Here is a 9,647-nt window from a genome sequence, read left to right on the forward strand (position 1 = left end):
AACATAGAGAGAGAGAGAGAGAGAGAGAGAGAGAGAGAGAGAGAGAGACGGTCAAAGACAGGAGTTATGAATATGATCAAGAACCGGAAGTACAATCGATCACTGCTGGCAGAGTTGTGTACGGACCTGTCTAGAATAGCCGGGTGTTTTTTTTATTTCACCTCGGCACGAGTCATTATCCCTGATGTATTTCACCTCGGCACGAGACATTATCCTTGTTGTATTTCACCTCAGCACGAGTCATTATCCTTGTTGTTGTATTTCACCTCGGCACGAGTCATTATCCTTGTTGTTGTATTTCACCTCAGCACGAGTCATTATCCTTGTTGTATTTCACCTCGGCACGAGTCATTATCCCTGTTGTTGTATTTCACCTCAGCACAAGTCATTATCCTTGTTGTTGTATTTCACCTAGGCACGAGTCATTATCCCTGTTGTTGTATTTCACCTCAGCACGAGTCATTATCGCTGTTGTTGTATTTCACCTCAGCACAAGTCATTATCCTTGCTGTGAGTGGATCCTGAAATAGTACAATATCCACATTCTTTTCATCTATGATATATGAAACTATTTTTATATATAATTCTCTTCTGGGAGCCGTTAGAAAACAAGCTGCAAGCGCCTCCTTACAGTCCCCTCTCTTTCTCTCTATCACTATCACTACCACCCCCACCCCACCCCCACATGGTCTGGTGAGTTGTGGTCACGCTAAATTAAATGTTTACAAATCGTAGAACCGGGTTTAGTGACGGCTATTAGGGGCAGATAATTTAGTTTGAAACGATTTTAAACTTACAGGAGGTAACTAAGAGGATGCTGCTTTCACGGGGGGGGGGGGGGGGTGTAGGGTCGGGGTTAGGGGAAAGGGGGGGGGGTTAGTGTTTTAAAGCAAATATTTTCAGTGGCAGCATTGGTACTGTCGAATTCACAAATTATGAATTACTGAAAAGTAGGAAATAAAACAACTAAATAGCGGCGTATGATACGCCGCGGGTCGGCTCGTATTCATATATTCCTATCCATGCTATAAAAATGTAATTTACAAAACTTCAATGAATTTCGCAATACGTTTTGAGAATAATTTCTTACATTTACTGGATACCCCTTCTGGGTCCTACTCCACATTATCTACCCCAATATCAATGACCTCCGCTAAATGTTATACTCCATAGCTATCTACATAATTCCATACATCTATCTCTACTAAATTATCTATCTCGACTGACATCTACTAAATTATCTATCCCAAATAACATCTACATCTGCTAAACTATCTAGCCCTAATATCTTCTACGTCAGATAAATTATCTTTTCTTGCTCTCACCTACCTTTATAAAATTATCTACCCTTTCTCTCGTCTATTTCTACTAAATTATCTACCCCTACTATCATCTACCTCTTGTAAATTATCTACCCTTTCTCTCGCCTATTTCTACTAAATTATCTACCCCTACTATCGTCTACCTCTTGTAAATTATCTACCAATATATTTACCCTAACTATCCCCTAGACCGAGTAAGTGTTCCCCACCCCATATTACAACCCAGTACTGTGTTAAAATCTAATAAATTCGTTACATTTCTGCTAGACTAGACAACCCCATGAGAGCCATTCCTACAAAGACACAATCCCAGACTATTTTATTCCCAACTCTCTCTCTCTCTCTCTTTCTCTCTCTCTCTCTCTCTCTCCCTGATAATCATTCCTACGAAGATTTTGTACCAGACCATTTATTACCCCACCCACCCCAACCCACTGAAAGCCAACGCTACCCTTATGCCATACAATGTATCCCCACCCCCTCCTTTCCCGAAAAAGCCGAGGAACTTAGTGAGGAAAGATTTTCTAAATGTTACCTAACACTTGTGTGCTATCCCTGGAAGACTCATGAATATTAATGAGTCTAAAATCACGTGATGTTTTTATTTTTATTTTAGTGGCTTTTTAAAGAGTTCAGTGTAAAACTGTCTTTATTTTCCAGCCATCTTGTAGTCTAATCGAAACAGATAAATATACAGTGACACATCTCTGAGTCCACCCAGCTATAATGGGTACCTATCCTGAGTTGGGAAAAATGAAGCCGACAGGGCACAACTGGTAGGGTTAGCCGAACAGCTGAGTTCTTCGTCTGATAGGATTCCTTGTTAGTTTTTTTTTATGTATTTTTTTCTTCTTTTATTCTTGCTCCCTACATTCGTGCGTCTAAGCTTTAGACAGTGACTCGTTCACTCCCTCCACCCCCTTTCCACCCATCCCCTCCACACACACACACACACACATACACACATAGACACACGACCCGGCCTGATGAAAATTGTGTGGGTAACAGAACCCAGGCCTCGACAAATAAAAAAAAATGTAAATAAAACCATCTCAATCTAGCTCTAGCAATCACCAAACCGATACTAAAATACTAATGATATACAGAATCTAAGGTGGATACCCTCTTCCCTAAGAACCGTTTAACAAATTCAGTAGTTACCTCCCCTGTTTCCGTGAATACATTTTCCAGTATTATCTCCCTTCTGTCTTCCTCTAGAAAATGGAAGTTAAATTTTACCCCAGGGCCGATGACGTCCAGCCCATGTTAAATGACAGATAGCCCATTCTGAATGACAGATAGCCGCGATGAATGACATCTGGACAGTGGTGGACGCCGTGAGGTCAGACGCTGCCAAGTGCTTTTTCCTGTTCCTCAGTGCTCGCTACGGGCGGCGTGTAACATCACGTGCTGCTCACGCGTGTGCGGCGTAGACGGCACGTGCACTGGGGTCTACACATTTTACACTCACGTACACTGGGGTCTACACATTTTACAGTCACGTACACTGGGGTCTACACATTTTACAGTCACGTACACTGGGGTCTACACATTTTACAGTCACGTACACTGGGGTCTACACATTTTACAGTCACGTGGGTTCTACACATTTTACAGTCACGTGGGGTCTACACATTTTACAGTCACGTGCATTGGATCTACACATTTTACAGTCACGTACACTGGGGTCTACACATTTTACAGTCACGTACACTGGGGTCTACACATTTTACAGTCACGTACACTGGGGTCTACACATTTTACAGTCACGTACACTGGGGTCTATGCATTTTACAGTCACGTGGGGTCTACACATTTTACAGTCACGTACACTGTGGTCTACACATTTTACAGTCACGTGCACTGGGGTCTACACATTTTACAGTCACGTACATTGGATCTACACATTTTACAGTCATGTACACTGGGGTCTACACATTTTACAGTCACGTGCACTAGGGTCTACACATTTTACAGTCACGTACACTGGGGTCTACACAATTTACAGTCATGTACACTGGGGTCTACACATATTAAAGGCTCATACATAGAGTTGTACACATTTTTAAATGCGCTTGAATTTGGAGCTATATATTTTAAAGTTACTTGTATTCTGATTTACACATCTTGAAGGCACATGCATTGAAATCTACACATTTTAAAGACACGGGCATTATGATAAACATGAAGATGTTTTGTTAATAAAATAACAATGTAGACATTAAGTTTTGTTTTCAGTGCCAAAGGTAGACACGTGTCCACACAATTTAATGGCACGCGCCTACACATCCCATCCTCCTTCTCTCACCCAGTATTCCAACATATCGATCCCCACTATTTATAGCTGTAGCTTACTGGTTTACGCTCATGCAAACTAATTTCGAAAGTTGAAGTTCCCGATAATTTTTACAACTGTATGTGTGTGGCGACAGAAAGTGACGTTTCTTTTTTTTATTATTATTATTTAAAACAAAATCGTACAAAGTTGTACACAGAAAACAAAATCAGAATCTAACGTTTGTTTTTCCTTGTGTTGTATTGACACGCCCAGCAGCTCACAACGCGTAACTACCGCACGTCTGTAACTTCCTCTGTCTAACTAAGGCAAAGGCGGACGTATCTTTTTTTCTGATGTATAACAAAACCAGAGGCGTAGCGAAGGGGGGGGGTACATATATCCCCGGGCGCCGACCCTAGGGGCCCCTAAATGGGTTGAAAAAATATTAAAAGCTCATTTTAGCTGCAGTTTTCCATTATACACAAAAAATATATGGGGGGTGCCAAATTGAAAGTATGTCCTCGGGTGCCGGGAAGGGTCGCTACGCCTCTGCAAAACAACATTTTAAACTGCATCAGTCTCAAAACTTATAATGCGAACTTTATATTTTTAACTCTCTGGAAAAAGGTTAAATATATCTACCCTTAACCATTTAATCTCGTTGGTGGGGGGTGGGGAGTTAAGGCACATTGTTTCAGCACTCCCTAAAATTTAAAATTCTACTATCTACACTTATTGACCTTTTGAGCATTTTTTACTGATTCGATAAGAGGGTTTTTTTATATGTTGTGAAATACATTGACTAGGGTCCTATCAGCGTCATAACTAAGATCCGATTTAGTGTCAAGATTAGCTTTAAAATCAGAACTAGGGTCAAGAATATCGTTAGGGAGAAGTCAGAGTTGGGGTAAATAAATTATGCTTGATAAAAGCTTCCACAATGTCGATATTTTAATAGTTATTGTACACTTTGTTTTTCTTTTTTAAATGTTAGAAAAAAAAATTGTTGGCATGTGATTCTACGTAGTAATTGTTACTAATATTCATACACTCTTTTCTTATAGCCAAAACGAAATAATAGCAGGGCAATTAGTTAAACCAACTAGAGTAATATCAGGAGCGCCTAGCCCAAGCAGGTCTATGCATGACCTTGACCCAATTGCCTTGTAAATATGAGCAAGATAACCTTTCATAAATGCATGCATAAATGTGGAAGGCAATGTTCTGTTCAATCCAGAACAATGCAGTGTTAGATTTAGTTTGTATTGTGTTTGATCTGGGATGTATTGAGTTAACTGTCATTATAATTACGCGGGGGAGGGGGGGGGGGTGGGGGGGGGGGGCTACAGCGAGAGTCCATAAATCCCAAAGTCAGAAAGTTTATGGTATAATAGGGCGCCATTAGTCTGAGATAAATTAGTCTACGTTTGTTCCTTAACCAGTTCGCCAATAATTGTTGAAATTATAAAACCATACTATGTTCCACCCCCCCCCACACACACACACACCAACACACACACACACACACATACACACCCATACAAAGGAAGAGCCACGTAGGCTTCATAGACACAAAAAACCACTATCTTATACTTTTAGGTTTGTGTTTCTGCTGTGGAACTAAATGGTAACTTTATATTATTGTTATTTTTATTCGGTTGAAGTTCGTATTTTGTTTACCTTTTGTTTAGTAATCTAATTCTAAAGCCCTGTTTACTTGTGACCCAGTTTCTAAAATTACCTGTCGTCATGCTAGTTGATTGATACCGCCGTCCATTCGTGACATCACTCGTCAATATTGAAACCAGATAAACTTTATTATCTGCTGACAGATAGAACGTTTGGTATCTGCTGAAGTCACTGTGTCTGACTGTTTTTCCGATCGTTAGCTCATAGGTCACTGTGGCTAAAGTAAAGCCCATACATCAAGTCCAGCCAATGTGTCAATCAAAGCCAATTCATCAAGTCAAGCAGCTTTGTCAAGTAAAGCCAATTCATCAAGTCAAGCCACTTTGTCAAGTAAAGCCAATTCATCAAGTCAAGCAGCTTTGTCAAGTAAAGCCAATTTATAAAGACCAGCCACTTTGTCAAGTAAAGCCAATTCATCAAGACCAGCCACTTTGTCAAGTAAAGCCAATTCATCAAGACCAGCCACTTTGTCAAGTAAAGCTAATTCAATTCATCAAGACCAGCACTTTGTCAAGTAAAGCCAATTCATCAAGTCAAGCCACTTTGTCAAGTAAAGCCAATTTATCAAGTCTAGCAACTTTGTCAAGTAAAGCCAATTCATCAAGTCAAGCAACTTTGTCAAGTAAAGCCAATTCATCAAGTCAAGCAACTTTGTCAAGTAAAGCCAATTTATAAAGACCAGCCACTTTGTCAAGTAAAGCCAATTCATCAAGTCAAGCCAATTTGTCAAGTAAAGCCAATTCACCAAGTCAAGCCAATGTGTCAAGTAAAGCCAATTCATCAAGTCAAGCCACTTTGTCAAGTAAAGCCAATTCATCAAGTCAAGCCACTTTGTCAAGTAAAGCCAATTCCTCATGTCCAGCAAATGTGTCAAGTAAAGCTAATTCATCAAGTCAAGCTAATTTTTCAAGTAACTGAATCAAGTGAACTTGCTACATGCACTGAAATGTTGTAATGGATACTTCAAAAAAAAAATATAAGGTCACACTTTACAACAAAGCGCTGGGCGCTCACTTATAGATATATCCCCTTTCATATGGATTATATTGTTAGGTTTACGTCCCATAACATAAGACATGTTCAATTTTCTCTTTGAAAATGTGTATCAATTAGCCTGTTCATGAACTGGTGGTTAAATTAGCAGTAGTATAGATGCTAATACAGTGATACTGTGATCTTATTTAGGTTAGATTGGAAATATAATTTTAGAGTTACTTAGCCGACGATTGGATTGGTACTGATGCTATGTGAGGCTATGATTTATTATTATTTTTCATTCCTCAAAAAGATAAGTTTATTTTTAAATACATAGCAATAATTTAATATGAACAAAATAAACAATACTCAGTCAGCCATTTACTTCATACTTTTACTTTAAAGTTTCACACATAAATTCCAACCCACAGTATTAGAAACAGAACACCAAAACCCATGAAAATAGAGGCCACAAGAGAAATTTGGTGCATGTTACCTCATCAATAAAAATCCATGCCATGAAGAAGATGCCAACAGAGACGTAGAGAGGGGGGGGGGGGGGGGGCGAGGACATATGTCCGTGGGCGCCGACCCGACCTTAGGGTGGGGGCGCCAAATTGAAAATTTGAGGGGGGGTGTGCAAATGAAAAGTTCGAGGGGGGGGGGTGCAAATCGAAAGTTTGTCCCCGACGCCGGGAAGTGTCGCTACGCCTCTGTATGCCAAGGCCCAGTAGGTAATCTATCCTTTTAGGTGCGTAAAATGGGCCGAGGCTAGTAGTAATGTGTGCAAAATGTGCCTCATTGTTAAGGCTTTAATGGAAGTATATTGTGATATTTGTGTCAAATATTATAGATAACTGAATAATAAACCAAAATCAATGGTTAAATAAATCAATATAGGCCAGAAATTAACGGTTCATAACTTTAACGTCCAACATCGTAACTTTTACCTTTACTGCTTTTACCTTTTACTGGTTGATAAATTCGAACAAAGTATCGAATTCAAACCCTCTGGCAGATAAATCTCGATCCACTTCAACACTAATAATTAAGAACGAAGAAGAAGAAGAACAAGAAGAACCTTTACTGCTATGATTGCTATAAAGTGTTTTTTTTTCTTCAGACATGTAATGTACAGCGTCAGTTTGCCTTGCATGTTCGCTTTAGTATTATAGTTTTCTTCATCGGCTTATGGGGACTGATACAGATTTACAATAGTAATACTTCTTTCTGACATGCACTTTCATTAATTTAAGATGGTAACTTATACATAATTCAAAAGGTCTAATTACATTTTTTAAACCTGGAAAATGCAATATTGTATTTATATGGTGATTCTACGATCTGGGTTTAATTAATTGAATAAGGATGATGGGCTAATAGTGGAGCTGAAAAAAAATTCTTATTTATTATATTTTTTAATTACATATAGAACCATAGGAGATTAATTTTAGAGCAACACATTGAAATATACTGATACTTGAGCAATCTTGTCCATGCATTTAGTAGCATCTTTCAATTTTCCAACCAGGTCCTGTAGCTGTTCCAATGTACAAGAAAACTGAATTTCTTTTAACTCTGGTTCACCAGGTATCTCAGTGTGTAGACCAGGGGTCTCCAAACTACAGCCCGCGGGCCGGATGCGGCCCGCGAAGTCCTCTCATCCGGCCCGCGGAGATCTTTTTGTCCAAGGAAATATTGTTTGTTGGTGATGGCTGAGGAACTTCGCTCAGAAAAATCAAAGACATGCCTGGATCTAACTGGCCCCCGAACTAAAATTTGATAGTTAATGCGGCCCTCGGACTGAAAAGTTTGGAGACCCCGGTGTAGACATATCAGGTATACTGGTGAATCAATCTTTTCTAAGTGGTTATTCTTGATGTAGTAATCTAATCCCCAATCTACATCAACTATATGTGGAAAACTTGATCCTATTTTTCCTAATAACAGTTGTATATGAGATTTTTGTGGTAAAAATATTTAGTTGAAGTCGTTGATTCTATCAGATGTATATTTGCATTCTTCCAGAGTAGTGCTTAAATTGTGTTCATTACTATCCCATTTTGCAGCCTCAATAGCCAATGAAACTAAGCCACTATACGCAGCTTTTAAACTTGCTGCATTAATATCTTTGAATGCTGGGTTTACCTGCGACAGCATTTCTGTATTCATCGTAAAGCACACCCTGACAAGCAGCTGAGACTAAAGGGACAAATAATTTACCACGGACGTGAATAGAGTCTCCAGCGACCGCAATATTTTCTAATACACTGCGGCTCTTTTGATATCAAGATGCGGCTCTCCAGCTCCTTGCACAAATACTAATAATCTTAATAAAAAAAAAAAATTTCAAATAAAAAATTGTTAGTGGCTCTTTAAAACCAGGGAAATTTTGAAAATTGTAACTTTTGACTTTTGGGGTTGCCGAACCCTGCTATAAGTAGCTTGCTGAAAAAATAAAATCGATTTCGAGGAAGGAATTATCATAAAGAAACAATAGCAAAAAATATATTTTCAATAATTTAAATACTGGTAATATTATAACTGCTAAAGTGTTCAAAAATGTGCATATAATTTTAATCTTCTCAGAACAATAATGTAATCTCTAAATTTACAATTGCATCAATTACTATAAATATATCTATTATTTATGTATGCTTTCAGAAATGATTACTTTGCAATGTAATGTCTTTATTTGATTTTGATAGTTTTGCTTTTAGTTGTCTCCCTTATGTAAATATTTATTTGAGGCGAAATTCTAGGTCACTTCTCCGTTGCGATAGGTAAAAGAGGGAAAGTGATCGGCCGGCCTCCATAACCACAACTAACAACTAATTTGAATTCTATTCTGAAAATGTCCATGTCTACGTCATATGAAAGTTCATGGAGATTCTGACTAGTGCTGAGATGAGCGAAAATATACTGGCCAGATCGGGAAAACTCGTCAAAAATGTCTAAACTGGCAAGAGGCCTGTTTCTCTACATTTAAAATTTGCAAATTATGTTTGATCTTTTGGACTAGCATTAAATCTTAATAAAATTCATAGGCTAATGATCAATTAAAGCATTAACACGTTGGTAATCTTCGTACAACTTTCCGACCAGTTGTTTAAGTTATATAAAGGGAGTAAGAAATGATTCCGCCATGCCTGGCATATATATCTAGATCTAAAAACAGTGTTGTACGTGTTTATTTCACATTGTAGAACGAATCTACTAAATTTTTACAGTTCTATTTTTATCGGTGAAATTAAACAATGATAGGCCACACATTGAAGAAAAAAACAGTTACTAGTTGATTTATTAATAGACAAATTGTATAACGGAAAACACAAGCGTCGAGAAATTTAGCTGTGGTCCAAGGAATTGGCTCAGGTACGATA

The 9,647-nt window shown here is 38.5% G+C and overlaps 1 pseudogene; it reads right to left on the bottom strand.

Annotated features, from left to right (window-relative positions):
* Positions 1-7,705: 7,705 nt before the first annotated feature.
* Positions 7,706-8,530, bottom strand: LOC131943177 (COMM domain-containing protein 3-like; annotated as a pseudogene).
* Positions 8,531-9,647: the final 1,117 nt, after the last annotated feature.

The sequence above is a fragment of the Physella acuta genome, unplaced genomic scaffold, assembly GCF_028476545.2.
Source record: "Physella acuta isolate Inbredline_101_S28 unplaced genomic scaffold, ASM2847654v3 ptg000445l, whole genome shotgun sequence".
In the NCBI taxonomy this organism is placed as follows: domain Eukaryota; kingdom Metazoa; phylum Mollusca; class Gastropoda; family Physidae; genus Physella; species Physella acuta.